Source organism: Microcaecilia unicolor, chromosome 1, assembly GCF_901765095.1.
Source record: "Microcaecilia unicolor chromosome 1, aMicUni1.1, whole genome shotgun sequence".
In the NCBI taxonomy this organism is placed as follows: Eukaryota; Metazoa; Chordata; class Amphibia; order Gymnophiona; family Siphonopidae; genus Microcaecilia; species Microcaecilia unicolor.
This window is the reverse complement of record NC_044031.1, coordinates 227,395,350-227,417,884: the sequence shown is the minus strand read 5'-3', so window position 1 is coordinate 227,417,884 and position 22,535 is coordinate 227,395,350.

Here is a 22,535-nt window from a genome sequence, read left to right as displayed (position 1 = left end):
AAGTGCCCTAAATTCTAGCTACAAACGCATACTTTTTTTCCATTATCGGCGAAAGGCGCCCATCTCTCCTCGGCCGATAACCACGCCCCAGTTCCACCTTCGCCATGCCTCCAACACGCCCCCGTCAACTTTGTACGCTTCCGCGATGGAGTGCAGTTGAAAACGTCCAAAATCGGCTTTCCATTATATCGATTTATTCGTTTTTGTGAGATAAACGTCTATCTACCGATTTGGGTCGAAATCTAGGCGTTTTTCCCTTTCAATTATAAGGTGGATAGTATACTACTTATAATGTCAATGCAATACGCAATAAAACATCTTAATAAACAGCATTGGGTGTGAGAAGAGGTGGAACATATAAACAGATAAGATAGAGTTAAATAGCAATAGCAGTGACTAACTTAAAGACAATTGCACTCAAAATCAGAAAAGGTTCAGGAAAATGATTTCAGCTAGGGTAGGAGTGAATAAACAAGTCGTGCCAAAGTATGTGCAGCCGGTATTAGTCTGTGTTTCTGAGGCTAGCTAGATAGCTGCTTCTTCCATTAAAGGCTGTGGAGATGAGCCAAGCTTTCACCTGCTTCCTGAAGTAGAGATAGTGAAGCCTTTTTGGGAGTGCGTTCCAGGGCGTGGGGGCTACGCCAGAGAAGGCTTGTTGGTGAGTGTCATACCACGTGATTTCCTTTGGAGAGGGTGTGGTTAGAGATGATCCTTGGGACGACCTTAGTGACCTTGGAGGTGTGTAGAGGGAGATCCTGTTCTCCAAGTGCTTATGCGTGAGGCAGCCTACATAAGTGCTGCGATCGGTGCTGAGCCCAGATATTCAATGCTGGGCCTTTTCCAGGGTCCAGCGTTGAAGATCCGTGTGTTTTTTGGTCGCTAAAAAGTGAACTGGCTATGCCGACATTCAGCGCTAACCGGTTAACTTTTTAATGGTCAAAGATAGACCTGCTATTTAAGCAGCCTATTTTGACCACTCAATATAGCCGGTTAGGTGCTGAACGTCTGCGCCTAACTGGCTATGTTGTGCGATGTAGCCAGTTAGCAGCTAACCACTAACCGGGATATTCAGAGGGAGATAAACAGTTATTCCCGCTGAATATCCATAGTTAGGCATTTATTTAACAGCCTTGAGCCAATATCGGGGAAATTGTCTTTAAAGGCCTTGAAGAGAAGACATAGAATTATAAATTTAGCCCTCTATTGTACTGGCAGCAGTGAAATTTTTTACAGAAATAATGTGATGTGAATATGCCATTGACAACCATCTATCAGTCTTGCTTCAAACCCTTTACAGTCAGATAAATGTACAGTGCTTTACTCAGAGTGTTTTTTCTAGCAAAAAAGGTGCCGGCACTCAAATGTCAGGCTACTCTTCACGGTTGGGGTGATAACTGAGGGACCCACCCCACAATAGCCAGGCCCCCTGAAACCAGTCACTGAATCTATGACAAGGCAGAATTGGTGTGTAGAGCCTGAGCTCTTTCATTTAAACTTGGGGTCCATGGGTCAATTTTAGCAGACAATGGAAAAGGTGCCGGTACTCAGTACCCCCAAGTACCCCCTCAAAAAAAGCCCTGGCTTTACTGTAATCAAACCTTTATGTTATCATGGTGTGCACCAGTGTGACATGACTTATTTTCTCAATGTATGGAGAGTGAGAGTTTTGTTGGTTTACACCCTGTCTGTGATGGGGGCTAGGTGGTTTTGATTATGTTATTTCAAATTTAATTTTTCTTTCTGGTAACATTTTTGGGATCAATATTCAGCCGGCAGTGATCAGTGTCTTGCTGATCGCCATTGGCGTTATGCCCAGAAAATCAATGCTGGATCACGTATGGGCTCCGGCATTGAAATTCCAGGTTTACGGAGCCGACAAAATCCTAGACGGTTAAGTGCAATATTCAGCATTTAGGGCCCCTTTTACCAAGCTGCAGCAAAAGAGGGCCTGCACTGGCATTGTTGCATGTTTTTCACGTGCTCTGAGGCCCCCTTTTACAGCAACTGGTAAAAGGGAAGTCTTGCTTTCCTGCAGGAAATGGCAGTGTGGCAAGTAAAGCACTTGTGTGGCCATTTCCGGGGGGGGGGGGGGCTTACCCCCTCCTATTGAGATGGCAGTAAGGGCTCCCTCGCTAACCCGGCGATAAAAGTTTGTAGTGTTGGAAATGATGGTGGGAAGTACCTCTGTGCTGCTATGGTAGCCTGGCAGTACCTTCCTATATAGTGAGTGGAAAGCCCGCATTGGGCTAACCACAACTTAGTAAAAGGAGCCCTTAACTACTACTACTCTTACTACTTATCATTTATATAGCGCTACAAGACGTACGCAGCGCTATGGCGAAGCACATGAAGTTAGGACTGACTTTTATACGGCCCTATTTATGTGGTTACCTTGTCCACTTAAGTGTTGAACATTGGCACTTAACCGGGCAAGTGTTGACTGCGCCCCTGAAACACCTCCAAAATAGCTGGTTTTGCTTTAAGTGCTAACCGGTCATTTTCACCAGCACTAACCAGGTAAGTGCTACTGAAATGACCAATTTGCCCCGAACAAATGATGTTATCGGCCAGGAGCTGTTTCTGGCCAGTTAAATCACTTTGAATATTGAACCCTTTGAATATAATATTCAAATTGCATAATATAAATTAAAAAACTGATTTGTAGCTTCTTATCAAATCACTTTTTGTATACCGCTGATATCCCCTTTTCCAGGGTTCAGTGCAGTTTACATAACATTCTTGGTGTTATATTTTTGACTGACATTAAATCTATTTATTTATTTTTATATTTATTCATTTGGTACACTGCCATTCATTACATGCATCATAAGAGTTTACAGATGGAGTGGGCACATCATTTGCAAAAACACTGACATTGGCAAGCTTTGTAATAAAGACACTAGAAGTCAGGAGACACAAAGCAAGACCCTAATGGAGGAAGGGCAAGAATAGCTGAAGACAGTAGAACCGTAGCTTACCATGATTCTCCTGTACCTGGGGGCTGGGCAATGTTTACATTTTTACCTCCCACACACACACATACACATCACCTGCTGTGCCTCTCCAACACAAGATTCTTATTTCTGAGGGTTAGGGACACAGCAGGGCCTCAAGCATGTGAATGGTTCAAAGCCCCCCCCCCCCCCCCCGCACTTACTTTCAATGTCTGTCTGGGTGCTCTGTGAGCGCCTCCCACTAGAGGCCAGGGCCCATCTTGCACCCTTCCTACCCCCATATCTGGTACACTATTGCAATCAAAACTTAAACATTCAGGAAAGAGAGCAATCTTACAGCACCCACAAGATAGATCTTTAGTCCTGTCCTATAATTTTTAGCTATAAGCTATAAAGTTCTACTTCAGGTATGCTGCACTATTTCCCATCCCCCATCTCTCTTTTCCTATCAGCCACATGAAAGAATTTCTGGCTGGTCACATGCCTTGATGGGGCCTCATGTTGCTAAGGCAACTCAGATACCTGGTACATCTTGTTACAAAAGTAATTTACTGAGAAGAGGTATGGCAAGGACACCAATTGCAAGCTTCCAGCCCAATTACAAATCTCCAGCACATATGCAACACCTATGATTGGTCCAGGGTAGAGGAGAGGTGGATGCTCACCACAGCCTAAAAAAACCGCGCTGCAGACAAAGAAACTCTGAAATAGTCCGGATGGCAGGAGAGTTTCATATCCTTGTCACAGTCTATTTCCAGGAGGGGGGGGGGGGGTACTCTCACCCCCCCCCCCCCCGAATAGAAACTAATTCTCTATAGCTCAGATTCTTTCTTTCTTCCTTCCTTTCTTTCTCTTCTTTCTCTCTGTTCTGTGACCTTTGTATGAGGAACAAACCTTTCATCCTTCTTTTTCTCTTCTTTAAGTAATTAGTCTAATTACTTATAATTACCAGAGATACTGATGTTAGATTTTGTAAGTCTGTTATAACTTTACAACTGATATCTGATGCTGTGCTGTGGGTGGGTAATTAAAGACTTTTAATTCTCTGTAATTCCTGTTGAATTTTTTGCCTGTAATATTTTGTAACATGTTTAGAGAATAGCAAACCAAATGCGCAGCCTAGTACAGTCCTCACCAAAAGTGAGAGCAAAAAAAGCAGGTCTCCAGTTTTGAATTTAAGGTAAGAGCTCTCACACCTTAGTTTGTGGGGTGGACAGTTCCAAGGTAAGGGTACAAATCTGACCCAATATATGTCTAAACCCATGTTCAAGATTATTACTCTTAGTGCCATTTATACAGCACTAGTTGGTATATCCAACTGTTTTTACACACATATAATAGGCGGTTGGTGCATCTCTGAACTTACAATTTAATCAAGACAGATAAAAAAAGAGATGCTGAGACTTTTGGTTAAGTCATCAAGATATAGGAATCACTTTAATGGAATAAAGTCACAAGAAATCCAGCCTCTGCACCAAAAACAATTTATAAAAGAAAAGCAGAGCTGGAATGGATGGCTGGTGAGTGGGTGTGTGTGTGTTGGGGGGGGGGGGGGGTATGGGAGGGATTTACGGTATGGCATTCTGAACATGTCTCTATATGAACTGTTCATATTTTAAACAGAATCCTTCCTGCCCCCCCCCCCCCCCAATAAAGAGCCTAATTTTATAACAGGTCACCTAGGTTAAAAGTCAAAGTAGGCATCTATTTTGGGACCCTTACCTGCTTATAATCGAAAGAGAAAAACACCTATATTGTGACCCAAATCGGGAGATAGACGTTTATCTCACAAAAACGAATAAAGCGGTATAATCGAAAGCCGAATTTGGACGTTTTCAACTGCACTCTGTCGCGGGTGCGGACAAAGTTGATGGGGGCGTGGTGAAGGCGGAACTGGGGCGTGGTTATCGGCCGATCAGAGATGGGCGCCTTTTGCCGATAATGGAAAAAAATATGCGTTTTTAGCGAGAATTTAGAGCACTTTTCCTGGACCCTGTTTTTCCACGAATAAGGCCCCAAAAAGTGACCTAAATGACCAGATGACCACTGGAGGGAATCGGGATGACCTCCCCTGACTCCCCCAGTGGTCACAAACCCCCTCCCACCACAAAATATGCCGTTTCACAACTTTTTATTTTCACCCTCAAATGTCATACCCACCTCCCTGGCAGCAGTATGCAGGTCACTGGAGCAGTTATTAGGGGGTGCAGTGGACTTCAGGCAGGTGGACCCAGGCCCATCCCCCCCCCACCTGTTACACTTGTGCTGGTAAATGGGAGCCCTCCAAACCGCCCCCAAACCCACTGTACCCACATGTAGGTGCCCCCCTTCACCCCTTAGGGCTATAGTAATGGTGTAGACTTGTGGGCAGTGGGTTTTGAGGGGGATTTGGGGGGCTCAACACCCAAGAGAAGGGTGCTATGCACCTGGGAGCTGTTTTACCTTTTTTTTTTTTTTTAAAAGTGCCTCCTAGGGTGCCCGGTTGGTGTCCTGGCATGTGAGGGGGACCAGTGCAGTACGAATCCTGGCATCTCCCACGAATAAATGTCTTGGAGTTATTCGTTTTTGAGCTGGGCGCTTTCAGTTTCCATTATCGCTGAAAAACAAAAACGCCCAGCTCAAAAAAAGATAAACGTCCATGTTTTTCGAAAATACGGTTCGGTCCGCCCCTTCACGGACCCGTTCTCGGAGATAAACGCCCATGGAGATAGGTGTTTCCGTTCGATTATGCCCCTCTTAGGTGCTTATTGGGCTCATTTTCATCAGAAGTGTGTTCAAATCAAAAGGGGGCATGTTAGGGGCGTGTTAAGGGTGGAATTTGGGTGTTCCTAACACTTAGACGTTTTTCAGCCGTAATGGAACAAAACAAAACCATCGAAGACTAACACTAAGATGTTTTGAGCTAGACCTGTTTTTATAACGAATAAGGCACAAAAAGGTGCCCTAAATGACCAGATGACCACAGGAGGGAATCAGGGGTTACTTCCCCTTACTCCCCCAGTGGTCACTAACTCCCACCCCCCCAAACATTACTTGCCAGCCTCTATGCCAGCCTCAGATGTTATACTAAGGTCCATTAACAGTACTCAGGTCCCTGGAATAGTCTAGTGGTGGGTGCAGTGCACTGCAGACAGGTGGACCCAGGCCCATAAATCTCCCTACCTGTTAAACTTGTGGAGGAAACTGTGAGCCCTCCAAAACTCACCAACGTATACAGTGGTGGAAATAAGTATTTGATCCCTTGCTGATTTTGTAAGTTTGCCCACTGACAAAGACATGAGCAGCCCATAATTGAAGGGTAGGTTATTGGTAACAGTGAGAGATAGCACATCACAAATTAAATCCGGAAAATCACATTGTGGAAAGTATATGAATTTATTTGCATTCTGCAGAGGGAAATAAGTATTTAATCCCTCTGGCAAACAAGACCTAATACTTGGTGGCAAAACCCTTGTTGGCAAGCACAGCGGTCAGACGTCTTCTGTAGTTGATGATGAGGTTTGCACACATGTCAGGAGGAATTTTGGTCCACTCCTCTTTGCAGATCAACTCTAAATCATTAAGAGTTCTGGGCTGTCGCTTGGCAACTCGCAGCTTCAGCTCCCTCCATAAGTTTTCAATGGGATTAAGGTCTGGTGACTGGCTAGGCCACTCCATGACCCTAATGTGCTTCTTCCTGAGCCACTCCTTTGTTGCCTTGGCTGTATGTTTTGGGTCATTGTCGTGCTGGAAGACCCAGCCACGACCCATTTTTAAGGCCCTGGCGGAGGGAAGGAGGTTGTCACTCAGAATTGTACGGTACATGGCCCCATCCATTCTCCCATTGATGCGGTGAAGTAGTCCTGTGCCCTTAGCAGAGAAACACCCCCAAAACATAACATTTCCACCTCCATGCTTGACAGTGGGGACGGTGTTCTTTGGGTCATAGGCAGCATTTCTCTTCCTCCAAACACGGTGAGTTGAGTTCATGCCAAAGAGCTCAATTTTTGTCTCATCTGACCACAGCACCTTCTCCCAATCACTCTCGGCATCATCCAGGTGTTCACTGGCAAACTTCAGACGGGCCGTCACATGTGCCTTCCGGAGCAGGGGGACCTTGCGGGCACTGCAGGATTGCAATCCGTTATGTCGTAATGTGTTACCAATGGTTTTCGTGGTGACAGTGGTCCCAGCTGCCTTGAGATCATTGACAAGTTCCCCCCTTGTAGTTGTAGGCTGATTTCTAACCTTCCTCATGATCAAGGATACCCCACGAGGTGAGATTTTGCGTGGAGCCCCAGATCTTTGTCGATTGACAGTCGTTTTGTACTTCTTCCATTTTCTTACTATGGCACCAACAGTTGTCTCCTTCTCGCCCAGCGTCTTACTGATGGTTTTGTAGCCCATTCCAGCCTTGTGCAGGTGTATGATCTTGTCCCTGACATCCTTAGACAGCTCCTTGCTCTTGGCCATTTTGTAGAGGTTAGAGTCTGACTGATTCACTGAGTCTGTGGACAGGTGTCTTTCATACAGGTGACCATTGCCGACAGCTGTCTGTCATGCAGGTAACGAGTTGATTTGGAGCATCTACCTGGTCTGTAGGGGCCAGATCTCTTACTGGTTGGTGGGGGATCAAATACTTATTTCCCTCTGCAGAATGCAAATAAATTCATATACTTTCCACAATGTGATTTTCCGGATTTAATTTGTGATGTGCTATCTCTCACTGTTACCAATAACCTACCCTTCAATTATGGGCTGCTCATGTCTTTGTCAGTGGGCAAACTTACAAATTCAGCAAGGGATCAAATACTTATTTCCACCACTGTAGGTGCCTCCTTCACCCGTAAGGGCTATGGTAGTGGTGTACAATTGGGGGTAGTGGGTTTTGGGGGGCTCAGCAGACAAGATAAGGGAGCAATGGTGAGATGTGTACCTGGGTGCATTTTATGAAGTCCACTGCAGTGCCTCCTAGGGTGCCCTATTGCTTTCCTGGGATGTCAGGGGGACCAGTCTACTAAAAATGCTGGCTCCTCCTACATCACAATGGCTTGATTTTGTGTGTTTTCCACTTGGATATTTTGTTTTTTGGTCCATTTTCAAACAAAAAATGTCCAAGTCACAAAACCTTGTATTTTCAAAAACAAAAGATTGACATTTTTTTCTTTTTTGAAAATGACCTTCCTATTCAGATTTTGGACTGAGTGGAAGAGTAGCCTAATGGTTAGTTTAGCAGCCTGATAACCTGGGAAAATAAGTAACTGTATATAGTATGTAAACTGCTTTGATTATAACCACACAAAGACTGTGTATCAAGTCCCGTCCCCCTCCTTCTCGGCTACTTCCTTCCTGCAGACATCGGCAGCATACCTTCAGCCACCGATGCCAGGACTTCACACATGCACGAGAAGCAACATCTGCAGGAAGGAAGGAGGGGAGTGGAGGCACTGTATTTATTTGGCTGGTGGGGCTTCAGCATCCCAATCAGCAAAGGTATGGTTAGCATGCATACATGTGTGTAGGAGAGGGGGGATAGGAATGTGTTGCACCCCCCTCCCCCGGGCACTGTCAAAATTAGAGGGCTGTAATATCCCTGCTTTATTTTATTTATTGCATTTGTATCCACATTTTCCCACCTATTTGCAGGCTCAATGTGGCTTACAGAGTTTTGTTATGACATTGTCATTCCAGGGTATCAAATACAATTAGTAATGCACAGAGATTAAGTATGGGAAGAGAAAAAGGAGAGTGTTAGGCGGGTGAGTATAGAAGGTGACCTTTCGTAACTGGGTGGTTTGGCGTGGTAGTTTAGTAAGGCTGTAGGTTCTCTTTGTAGGCCTTGTTGAAGAGATATGTCTTCAGAGATTTGCGAAAGTTAGTTATTTCGTCAATAGTTTTCAGGGCTGTAGGTAATGCATTCCACAACTGCGTGCTTATGTAAGAGAAGGTAGTGGCATGAATCAATTTGTATTTTAGTCCTTTACAGCTGGGGAAGTGCAGATTGAGAAATTTGCGGGATGATCTTATGGCGTTTCTGGGAGGTAGGTCCACTAGCTTTAGCATGTAGATTGGGGCATCTGCGTGAATGATTTTGTGTACAATCGTGCAGATCTTGAACGCAATGCATTCCTTAAGTGGGAGCCAGTGAAGTTTCTCTCTTAGGAGTTTTGCACTTTCATATTTAGTTTTTCCAAATATGAGTCTTGCGGCAGTATTCTGGGCTGTTTGGAGTTTTTTGATAGTCTGTTCTTTGCAGCCAGCGTACAGTGCTTTGCAGTAATCCAGATGACTTATTACCATTGACTGTACCAGGGTACGGAAGATGTATCTCGGGAAGTAAGGTTTTACTCTTTTGAGTTTCCACATGGAGTGGAACATCTTTTTCATCGTGTTCTTCATGTGGGCATCGAGCGTGAGGTTTCGATCAATGGTAACTCCAAGAATTTTCAAGTTTTGTGAGACAGGAAGAGAGCAGTATGGTGTGGATATGGTGGAGAAGTTGTTTGTGTTATGTTATGAGGTGAGTACAAGACATTGTGTTTTTTCTGCATTAAGTTTTAGCTGAATTGCATCCACCCAGGAGTGCATGATTTGGAGGCTTTGGTTGATCTCGTTGGTGATTTCGTTTAAGTCATGTTTGAACGGGATGTAAATCGTGACATCGTCTGCATATATGTAGGGGTTGAGGTTTTGATTGGCTAGGAGTTTGGCTAAAGGTATCATCATTAGGTTAAATAGGGTAGGTGAGAGGGGGGATCCTTGGGGAACTCCACATTCAGGTATCCATGGGGGTGATATATCCGCGTTGGTTGTCACTTGGTATGCCTTAGATTTGTGGACCACATGGTTTACAGATTCTCATGACAATTTACAAAAATAACATTGTATTTTGAGCAATCAGAGCTTATTTAGCAAAACATGCTTGCCATTAAACAGCCTCTATTAATCTCAAAAATTCCTGTTTAGTAACAGTGATTATGAATATGAAATAACTTATTTTAATGTCTTTTGGTAAATAGGCCCCTTAGGCACTAATTCTAGACAAAATGAATTGCATTCCAAAATTTACGATCATAAATTTGAGGGCCCCATCAGCATTTCCACCTGCTTTGAGTTACACATAAATCTTGACAAACGTTTTGTTTTGGGCTTTAGAGGAGAGCTTGAGGAGAGAGAAGCAGGCTTTACTTTTCTCAGCTTCTGCAGACTGAAAACAAAAAAAAAAACTATAAAACTCAAAAGGGGACATACTATTTGTGGGAACTGTGTATACTGTAAACACGCATGGGTTACACAAAAAGCTGTTAACCCAGCCACAGGAGGTCAGTTTCAGTTGAAAGCATATTCTGACTGTAACACTATCCAGGTTGTTTATGGTATATTTTGCCTTTGTGTAAAGTGGTATATAGTAGAATCACAAATTGCTTAGAATCTAAGCAATTTGCATATCCATAAACAAGAAGCCCCCTTAGTCAGTCACTGGGATCAATATCACCATGTTGAACAAGATTTGCGATTGATTGTAGTACTACTTAAGATTAGTTTGAAATGGAGGGGGGGTAATGCCCCAGTGATACTCCTGAGAAAAGAACAGCAGTTTACTTTTAATTGGCAGTGTCTCCAAGTGGTCTTAGCAAAGAAATTGACTGGTTGTTAGTTTAAACTCCCGAGGGGGAGCAAAATTCCAAGGGCCCAGCCTCCAAGGGGGGGGGGGGGCCCATCACCAGGGTCTGTCTCTCTCCTGCTCTTGTGTATCGGGACCCAGATGACTGTGCAATAACATGGGTCCTGGCACACAGGAGCAGGAGACTGGCAGACCGAGGGAGGAGCAGATGCAGGAAAGTAAGGGGGCAGGGGGTGGTGGCTGCCTGAATGGGGGGGGGGGGGGACTCAGGGAGTGGGGGCAGCAGCAGCACAAGTGGGGGTGGGTGGGGTGATGGCCCTGCCTTGGGTCTTGCTCTATCTCTCAATGGCCCTGGACATGGCCCAGCACTGAATATCTGGGGCAAATTCTGCCTCTGACGGTCAGCATTTTAAAAATTGCTGTCTGTCATAGGCTGAATATCAACCAGGTGAATTGTAGAATATTATAATTTAGGTGCATTTTTTAGCAATCTAGATGTAATCATTTACAGCAGTGCTATGGCTGGTGTGTGGGGTTGTGACTAAATTATATGCACATATCTGCACTGCTACTCATATTCTAGAAAGTAAAGTAAGTGCTTACTTTCCTTTACAGAATAGGGTCCAGCTAGGTGCCCCTTTATGCAACTGCCCTCCAAGTTATTTTTTTTTTCATGGTACTGTTGGAAAAATGACAACAGGTACAAGAGTGTCCTAGAAGAACCTGGAGAAAGACCATATTTTTAAAGTGTCAGTTTAGTCTCAATACACATCTGGAACCCAGGCTTTCCAATTTATCACTGCATATACATCAGTAAAGTGTCTAGCCTGTATTTAGACTTGTTTTATATATTTGCTTTCAATGAGTATTCCATAAAAGCATGATCACATTTCAAGCCAAGCACATCTTTCCGGTGTTCTCTTACCCCAGGGCAGCTGCAATGTTGTACAGCTGTTTTAAGTGTTCATGGACCTTGAATAGACCCATATGACCCCCTTTTCATTTGAAACAATTTAAGAAAATATTTAGCAAGGAGTATGTCACTGTTTTCTCCAGCAGATGTTACATACCTGCTGCTTAGAACTGTCTGCCTCCTTCATCTCAGTTCTTGCAGCTTCCCTCCTGATCACAAATGCGGGTTGCAAGGTGCCATATGAAAATCACTCATCATACCGCAGAAAAATCTTTCGGTCAATATTTAAACACTATGATCAGTGTTTAAAGATAATCCCAATATTCCGGGTCCCTGTCCATATTGCGAGTGGTGCTGAATATCCGGAGAAAGTGGCAGCGTTCAGGGAGTTCCCTGGATAACATTAGGGCAGCTTTTCTGCTGTGATAACATTATTTGGATAGCAGTCTGAATATCATCGCTCTCCAGATAAGTTGTTGTTCCATCTTTGCTCCACCCACGCACTACGCTGGCACTGTCTAGACGGTATTTGTATTCTACTATTAGTTTACAAGTTCAAACCGGATAACAAAAGAAGCTGACTGGTTATTCCCAGGATGCTATTTACTTATAAAGAATCAATATTTGGTTCCATTATAAGTTAAAAAAGCCCCATCTGGAATAAATAAATTTTCATTAGATGGCAGAATGACAACCAGATTGGATTCTTACATCAAGAGGCAGACTGTTCCAAATTAGAGCAGCTTTATATGTGATTGTTAATATAAAGAAGGTTAAAATGGCAATAAAATGTTAATGACCGTTTACCATGCAGTGAATATTATTATCCAGTTACACCAGAGGTAAACTTCTTTTGGTGTGGTAGTTAAAATGTCAGCACTGAAAGTTAGCACAGATTTTTTACCATACTGTGTAACAATGATCTCTTGACAAATTAGTCCAAAGCCTTTCCTCAGAATATTAACATCATCTCTACTAGTTCGGTCCTGTACTATTTATTGTTATCCATGAGAATTACATTTATTTTTGTTTGTTTACAGTTTTTCTATAAGTCTCAGACTAACAAATAAAAGGACAGCTTTTCATTATTTGGCAACCTATTATGATTGGCACTCTTTTCTGATTTTGCTGATTATTTTGGATTGTAAACCACTCTGGCTTGTATTAGAAATGTGGTTTATCAAATATTTTATATTATTATACTAATATACCAATAAGGATGGTTGCAGAATATGTAATCCCAGTCCTGTCCAATCATAAAACATTCAAAGTTTCTAAGTTAATGCTCACTTAAGACTCCTCCTGTTCAGGTTGGAAGTGCTGCTGTTCAACCCTTAAACCTCTCACACTCAATCTGTAGCTCAGGTCAAATGTGATTCTTTAGAGTCCTCAGTGTGCATTTTTTACATAATAGAACTTTAAACTTGCACTTAGTAAAATGACGCATTTACATTTTTAAACGTAAAAATAAGATCAAACCATGTTCTCTTGTGACTAAGAATTGCTAAGTGATTTGCTGGGTCACAGGGCTGAGCATTACTGCCATTGGGAGATGAACCAACTTATTTCTTAATGGTGGTTGCCCTGACAGTGAAGGAAGTGCTAAAAAGAAGGGAGCACCTCATTTCATAGGGCATAAGAACATAAGAATAGCCATATTGGGTCAGACTGATGGTCCATCTAGCTCAGTATCCTGCTTCCAATAGTAGTCAGTCCAGGTCCCATGATCCTGGCAGAATCCCAAATAGTAGCAAGATTCCATGCTACCAATCCCACAGCAAGCAGTGGCTTCCCCCATGTCTATCTCACTAGCTGACTATGGACTTTTCCTCCAGGAACTTATGCAAACCTTTTGTAAAGGATAGGGATAACAAGCATGGAGTTAACCAATATGTTAAAATGACAAAAGATAGAGGCATAAAATCAAAAATTGTACTAATCGTGATCTGAATTAGTACTTTTTTGATTTTATACCTCGATTGTTCTAGTTTTCCTTTTGGCATAGGAACATTAGTTTCTGATTATGGGTTCTACAGACTTGTTTGAACTCCTGACACAGGCAGTAAAACAAAAACACGATCTCTCTCGAGTCCCTCGTAGAATCTGATTATCATTGATTGAAATAAAGATCTTTTCAAGGACTTTGGTGTGCACACCATCTTTTGTCATTTTGATAATTGGTCATGTTCACTATTTGTTGTCCTTGTTCTTTTTGTGGAGATTGTTGCTTCCTTTTTGGCGTGTTCAAATCTTTTTTTAAACCCAGATATTCTAACCTCTGTAACTACATCCTCTGGCAATGAGCTCTAGAATGTAACTATTTGATGAGTGAAAAATTATGTCTGTAGCTGGGAAAATATGGAGGTTATCGGAAGGAAATCAGATAGAATTACAGGACTCAAAGGAGGACACAAATGACTCAGATAGTGCTTTATAAGGCTTTATTGCGAGATGTGTTTACATAGTACTGCAGAGGTGAGCTCCATAATTGCCAACAGAGATTTTGAACAGTGCAGTCAGTTTCCCATGTTGAACTGCATGGCACAGAAAGAGGATAAATATATTTAGACATTGTGCAAGGAAACATGGGACGGGAAAGAACCAGAGATGAAGAAATGAGGATGGGAAGTGGAGAAAGGTAAGAACATTACAGAAGAAAACTTCTCTGAATCATATTCAACATGGTGACAAGGTGCCCTCAGTCTGGATACAAAGTGTAGGCGTGTTTGACTGTAGTAAGTTTGTTAACACCAAGCAATTCATTATGGAGTAAAACTGAGAGAAACCCAATGTCATGGACATGAAATCTAAACAATATCAAAAAACTCTTAGCTAAATATAAGAAAAAACATATCACAAACAACACAAATTATCTGTAGATAATAGCTTTAACCATGCATGGCTTCTCTTTAAATTACAATTCACAGAATAACACTGCCGTGAAGGCTATTTTACACTATGCTACACACACAACATATGAGAAGTGACATTTACACAATTGTACAGTATTTGCCCTTCTTTTGAGAAATACGTCCTTTCCCACTTTACATTTTATTTTTTACAGATTCCCAGACCACAAGAAAAAGGCAACATTTCTAAAGATGGTCATAACCTTCCCCCTAAACAGAACAAAAACAAAGGAGAAATGCAACCAGTGCTACAAATGTGACATTTATGTGACATAATTATTTTCGGAAAGAAGACTCCAGATCTCAAATCAGCATGAATCAACTAAACTGGTATCAGTATATTGGTAAGTTACTGTGACACCTTGGCTGCTCTCTGGAAAGTAGCAACAGAATTAAAAATATACACAATCTAGTTAGATTTTAAAGATTTGTACACTGTAAAAAAATATATAAAATGCAACTTACATTACTCCTATATGAAATATGTACTACAAAAATGTTGGTCAGAGGCCTCTCTTATATTGGCACTGGAAATATGAATTCATATACACGTTATACTGATTCCAAATGAAACCACATATTGAATAGTGTAGAATTCATTTCCAGATGGTTGTTTCAGCTGTATTGCATTATCTAATGTAAAAAATACATATAATACCTTGTTAGTTCTACTGGATGCTTCAGAGTACCTGGCAGTTTCACCAGCAGAGAAACCTTTTCTTTCTTGCATGGGTCTTGGCAGTTTTGAAAATACCATTGCAGCCAGATGCTTGAAAGAGCAAATGACTTCACTTGGGTTCTGAGCTGTTGTGGGCACTCATCACATACATGGAGATACAACATAAAGAAGTACATGAGTTCCAATGTACTACCACATCTACGGATCCTTGTGCCTGCCACTTGTAGCAGCGATTGCATTGCTCCTTTAACATTTTGCAAATTAACGCTACCATTTGGGGGGGGGGGGGGGGGAATACATGTTCAGCACCATGGACAGGGAATTACATCCTTAACCACATTGCCCATGGAGAGCTGAGTCTTTAGTCAGGCTCTGTTCCTGGTGCCATGATGAGAAATTACACCTTTGTATGGTTTACTACAGATAACATACTGAAATAGGTTTACCATATGGCTTTTAAAAAAATTGCTTACAAAAATGTGACCCTACTGTAGGCAATTTTATGATAGTGTTTTAGTAAAAGTGCAGACATTTATAAAAGCAAAACTGGATCAAATTATTATTTGCTGAATTTGTGCTTTAATACTATTTTCAATGTAGAAAATAAATTCAATTTTCTTTTACATTCAAAAATAGAAGAATACATTTCCCTTATTTAGTACATAATTAATTGCCCACATATTCATGTTTTCTTGTCAGTGCAGAATAGACCCAGTTTTTCAATCTTAAGCCAATTTTCGTAGTTCCAACAAGGAACAGACTTTTGATAACCCAGGACCTACAGTGGCAATACTTTCTCACCCACTGAAGTAATAAAACTATATTGTATTATAAGACTTCAACTGTTACAGTGTTAAATCCTGTCTTTGGTGGGTGAGGATGAGGGAATGCTTGGACAGACATAACTCCATTTTTAGATTTAACATGGCCTCGTTTTAGTACATTCACACATTTTCAGACATAAACTTACTGACAGTATAGCTTAAAGTACCTTCCACACCACTCATCCCTCCCACCAACAAAATAAGTTTCCATGTTACCCACCCTACAACCTGGGAAACGCTACCCCAGAAACAGTCTGATGAAAAGCCCCATTAACTCTGCCTTCCAAAGAATTGCTCCTATACTGGGCATGTGGCTAAAAACATTTGAAAATAGGTCCTGATTCCTGCATTAGATAACTAATACAGAAAATGGAATTATGGGGCACGGAATTGGCAGAGACTGCATTTTACTGTTAACATGTAAGTCATTATCACATTTTAACAGAGCACAAAATGCACAGCAGTTAATACCACCTTAACAGGTTTAGCTAACTACATTGCATGTGATCTGCCACGTAGTTAATGCGTGATAACAACTTTTACTCTGCATTAACTGTGTGGCAGTCCTCCCACAATGCTGGGAACAACCCAAGCATTAATTTGGAGGTTCTGTAGCCAACATGCGGTTACTGAATTTTAGTAAATAGCTCCTTACTGTGGTTTTAGTGATTAGGCCTTAGCACGTTCCTTTTACAAGAAGCAAAATAGAACAGGTTAATTGTGCTGTATGTCTGCAAATATATATTGGCAACTAGCTTCTATTCTAAAGCCAATTACACAAATGTTGGCAACACAAATTCTGCAAACAGATTCTATAACACAGCAATCCTGACTAAAGAGCTTGTTTTATAGCTTTCCTTCATTTTAAACTTGTCTGTTGGGTTATTAAAAGAATAATTATGAATATTTACAAATGCTGTATAGTTCCCTGTTCATCTCGCAATGTTTTTGTGTCTTATGAATGTGATTTATTTGATAAATACACATCTATGGTGAATTCTTATGAATTTCATTTACTTATTCCTATGAACAAATTTCCTCAAAATGTATAGGAAGCTGCCCAAATTCAAATTTAAAAGTTACACTAACCAGAAAACTGTGAAAACGTGATCCCTTCTTTAAAGGAACAGTGCTGACTGTGTGCATTATGGGTGGGGCAAGAGGTGTGCTTACACCATTTTTTAAAATTCAAGAATGCGTTGTGACAAATGATGTGGCCCAGGATACCAACTGCTGGAAAGTCAATATATCTTCAAGCTTTATCTGAGATAAAGCAACGGCAAACTACTTTGTAATTCAGAAAAGGGAATATATACTTCAGAATTAATACTCTGTATTCATGCCCTGTGAATTATACTTGTTCCCCAAAAGACTGGCTTGTTTTTCACTATTTAAGGAATGCAGGCGGTGAGGTCCACCAATCCAGTATTTATAGTGCATCTTTTTCTGTTCCTCTACTGCCTCCCTGAAATGATACTTTACCCGAGTTAAGAAACAGCCAAAGAAATTATCAGCTACCATGGCATCTGGCATTCAAAAATCCATCTGTAATTAATGAGATTACCTATTTAAACCATTTATTTCTGGGAATACTGAAGAACTGTTCTTTTAGGAGACCATTTGACAACTTTACTGTCCACACTGGTGAACTTTACAGAATTTTGAAAGCGAAAGCAAGTATGGACTTTCGTTTTGAAACTCATCCCAGGAGACGTACCTACATAAACTTACACCACCTAACTTGTGCAGATATTTCTTCCCCATTCCCTGGAAAACACCTTTCTCTGCAACAGGTGGAAGTGCACACAAGATGTCACTATGGGAGTCGTTCTATAAAGTGGGATCTAACATTTATGTGTCAGTTATATGCATATATGTATGCACATAAATGCCAAATATGCACCTAAATGCTATTCTATAGCTATGTGCACATCTTAAATCACATGCATTTTACAGGCAGGTGCACTGTTCTCTCTAAGATGAATGGGGGTCCTCCAACTGCACTGTTACCAGTAGGGGGTGGTGCTTCAATACTGTGTTTTCAATCTCTAGGGACAGGAAGATTCCCTGGAGTCTGCAGAACTTGGCTGTTCCTCACTATTGAAAATGTGATAGTAAAATAGCACCCCCTACTGGCAGGACTGTACATGGAAGACTTCTGCTCAGCTTAGAGGGTACAGTGGGCAGTTGTACATATATGCAAAGTCTGTGTGGAGTGTGGGTGGGACTCACACTTAGATGCATAACTTAATTTTATAAACTATGTGTATATCTCTGGCATTGAAGTGTGAGCACTTACAGCAGGCTTTGTGGCTGGTGTAAGTTTTTGGGCCTAACAGCATACAATTACACTAGTACCCTATAAAGCAGTGCTGTTCAATTCAAGGCCTGGGGGCCAATGTCAGCCGCTGGAGATGTTTGGGGCAGCCCCATCAGCTTTCTGGGTTTTTTTTTCCTGCTACTACCTGTTTCTCCAACTAAATTCACAACAGAAAGGGAGAAGTGGATAGGGAAAGAGTCATATGCTTGAAGGACTAGATATTTCTTAATAGACAAAGAGTGCATGTGGAAATCTGTCCTCCTTGAAGTTACACCCAATGAAAAGTCCGAAGGTGGGCGGGGGAGGGGGGGGGATAAATGTCATTGACACATGCTGGTCAGCAGTGTCACGGCCCTACATGAGAACATATTGAAGGCTTTCCTTCAGCTCTTTAGAATCTAAAGCGGCCCCAACTTAAAAATGAGTGAAGAATGCTGCTATAAAAGAAAGTAGGCATTGATGTACAGATGATTCGTTATAGAGTTACCTTCTAAATGTAGGGTGAAAATTTTATAACAGCCCACCTGCAGGAAATGCACTGCTTTATGCACAGAAATAGCTTTGGAAATGATCCTTCCCATACCACCGTATCTCACATTTGAAGCAAAACATGATGTAAACATTTTGTGATAGCTGAAGCTGCTCAACCTGTTTGCTCCAATAAAACCTCCACTGTCCAATGGACTTCTCCAAACACCTAGTTACCTCATATGCCTGTTCTGTATAAGATTGATTTGCTATGTTAGGGCTCTGCTCATGAAACACAGCTCATGTAATTTCCTTATGTTACAAAGAACCAACAAATACAACAAAAAGGAGAGTGAGTTAGAGTGATATCCTGAGATATCCTATGAACAAAGGCCACACAAATCAAGCCTCTGCTATGTAGTGCAAATATTATCCAATGAGCAGGAATACACATTCTTCCCCTAGGTTGTTTTTGTAATTGCAATATTTGTTTATTTCCCTCATCCAACCTTAAGCCTCTTTACTGAGCAATGGTCTTCCAGTTTCTTTACCCAGCATCCATCTCCTTCTCCCTCAGTTTGCCAAAGTGGTGAGGATTCATTCCTCTTCTGCCATCCACTTTCCAATTTCTCCCTGTGGCAGCGCCAGAAGCATTTTCAAACTTGTGAACTGACACCTGCTTCTCAGAACAAAATGGTACCATTAAATTTTGGATGCATCTCATTCTTCTTGTGTAGTTTGGGAGGGGGATGGAAGACAGCATCCCCCCAAATGCTACAGGTGCCAAAGGTGAATTGGATTCCCCATACCCCTCTGCCAATACGGCTTCCTTAACCTCTACCCCAAATCAGGTAAGCAAACTACACCAATGCTCACCTTCCTTCCCATCCTCTGAAAACCTCTACTCACAGTGTAACACTTTCAAAGGTACCTTAGCTTTGCAAACATACCATCATCCTTCTCTAGTTTAGCTGGGATAAACAAGATTTCTTCTTAACAGATTCACACCCTACTGTATTTCCCTTGCCAACGGATACCCTTTTGTATCAAAAAGATATCTCGACTTCCTTATGATGCCACCTCAATGTTTCACCTCAAACTCTCCAGAAACATTCCACTTTCAATAGTGCAATATATAAAATCTCCACTTAAAATACTTTCATTATTAAATTGCCAAACTTTGGGGCCCTTTTTCTAAGCTGCGCTAAAAGGTGGCCTGCGCTATGACTAGCACGTGGGTTTCCCCACACACTGAGGCCACTTTTAGCACAGCTGTGACATAGCCGCATTTCAATTTTTCCTATTAATTGCTAGACACTAATTTCTGAACTAGCATGTGGCCATTAACGAGTGAGCCCTTACCGACACCTATTTAGTAGGTGGAAAGGGCTCATGTGCTACTCAGTTGGCATACGACAATGTAGCTATGCGAACTGATTAGCGCTGGGCATGCCTACTCTCCACCCTCCAAACACACCCTAAACACACCAGGGAAGTGTGTGCAGATGGCAACATTACCACAGGATGCCTGAGCGCTCTGCGGTAGTGCATTTTGGCATGCGGGAAACACGCATTAGTGATTATTGCTGCTTAGTAAAAGGATCCCTTTATAAGTCACTGTATATCAAACCTATAAATGGCAAGTGACCGACTCACCTGCAAATGCGCAGTAGAGACTTCCCTCTCTGTCCCGCCCCCACGTCAAGACATGATGACGGAACAGAGAGGGAAACTCTGCGCTGAGGAGGAGTGCAGTCACTGCCACACGGACGTCGACGCTGCCGCTAATGGTACCGCTCCCCCCCCCCCCCCCCGGAGGTCGCCGCTGCCGCTGCCGCTCCCCCCCTGCAGGTCGCCGCTGCCGTCCCCCCCCCCAAGGTCGCAGCCAACCCCCTCCACCAGGCCAGGCCCTCTCTTCTACATTTAACTTACAGCGCCGAAACCGCAGGCAGATCAGCTCCCGTCGGCCTTCCTTCCCAGCCTGTGTGCCCCGCCCTCGCTGACGTTACGTCACACGAGGGCGGGACACAGGCAGAGAAGGAAGGCCGACGGAGCTGATCTGCCTGCGGTTTCGGCGCTGTAAGTTAAATGTAGAACAGAGGGCCCGGGTGGAGGGGGCCGGTGGCGATCTCGGGGGGGGGGGGGGGGGACGGTAGCGGCGACCTCGGGGGGGGGAGGGGCGATAGCAGCGACCTCGGGGGGGAGGGGAAGGCAGGAGAAATGCTCAGAAGGAGGAGGGGGGCCTTGCAGCTGGCTGGGAGGGATGGAGGGGGGTGCCCTTGGAGCTGGGAGGGAATCGGGCCTTGGAGCTGGGAGGGAGGGGCCAGTGGCGACCTCGGGGGGGGGGGAGCGGTAGCGGCGACAACAGCGACCTCGGGGGGGGGGAGGGGAAGGCAGGAGAAATGCTCAGAAGGAGGAGGGGGGGCCTTGGAGCTGCGAGGGAGGGGAAGGGAGGGACGGAGGGGGCCTTGGAGCTGGCTTGGACGGGGGGGGGGCCTTGGAGCTGGGAGGGGAGGGAATGGGGCCTTGGAGCTAGGAGGGAGGGAGAGACTGGGGGCCTTGAAGCTGGCAGAGAAGGAGGGAGGATGCTGGACATGGGAGGTCAGAAGTAGGGGGGCCTTGGAGCTGGGAGGGATGTACAGAGGGGGGCCTTGCAGCTGGCTGGGAGGGATGGAGGGGGGGCCCTTGGAGCTGGGAGGGAATCGGGCCTTGGAGCTGGGAGGGAGGGGCCGGTGGCAACCTCGGGGGGGGGGGGGGGAGCGGTAGCGGCGACAACAGCGACCTCGGGGGGGGGAGGGGAAGGCAGGAGAAATGCTCAGAAGGAGGAGGGGGGCCTTGGAGCTGCGAGGGAGGGGAGGGATGGAGGGGGGCCTTGGAGCTGGCTCGGACGGGGGGCCTTGGCGCTGGGAGGGAATCGGGCCTTGGAGCTGGGAGGGAGGGGCCGGTGGCGCCTCGGGGGGGGGGAGCGGTAGCGGCGACAACAGCGACCTCGGGGGGGGAGGGGAAGGCAGGATAAATGCTCAGAAGGAGGAGGGGGCCTTGGAGCTGCGAGGGAGGGGAGGGACGGAGGGCCTTGGAGCTGGGAGGGGAGGGAATGGGGCCTTGGAGCTAGGGAGGGAGGGAAAGACTGGGGGCCTTGAAGCTGGCAGGGAAGGAGGGAGGATGCTGGACATAGGAGGTCAGAAGTAGGGGGGCCTTGGAGCTGGGAGGGATGTACAGAGGGGGGCCTTGCAGCTGGCTGGGAGGGACGGAGGGGGGGCCCATGGAGCTGGGAGGGAATCGGGCCTTGGAGCTGGGAGGGAGGGAAGGAGGAAGGGCGGGGAGCCGAGGGGAGGGAGGGAGGGAGTTATACATCAAAATAGAGCATACCAATACTTGCCCGTTTTAACGGGCTTAACGGCTAGTACAATATTAAACTAGTGCTTATTAATGGAGGACTAGAATATTTAAAAGTCTATAGCTATAACCAGTATGTGTAAAATATAATCATAACCGACCTGTTAACCCCCAAATTCTATATATGGTGCCTTAAGTTGTGTGTGCTGATTTGGCCACATGGCCAAATTGCGTGCACAACTTAATAAGCAGCAGTAATTAGCTTTAATTAGAATGTACACGCACAAACTTTCTAGGCGTATTCTACAATGCAGTGTGCGTATATTCTAATACATAAAGTTGAAAAGGGGGTGTGGCTATGGGCATGGAATTAGTGGGTCGTGGACGTTTCAAAAAAAAACTATGCACACTATTTTACAATACACCCGATCTGCACCTAACTTGGGTGCAGGTATTTAGGCCTGGTTTTAGGTGGCCTAAATGGGTGCATGTAAATTTTAGTTGCATGAATGGTACATGAACCTAGTCT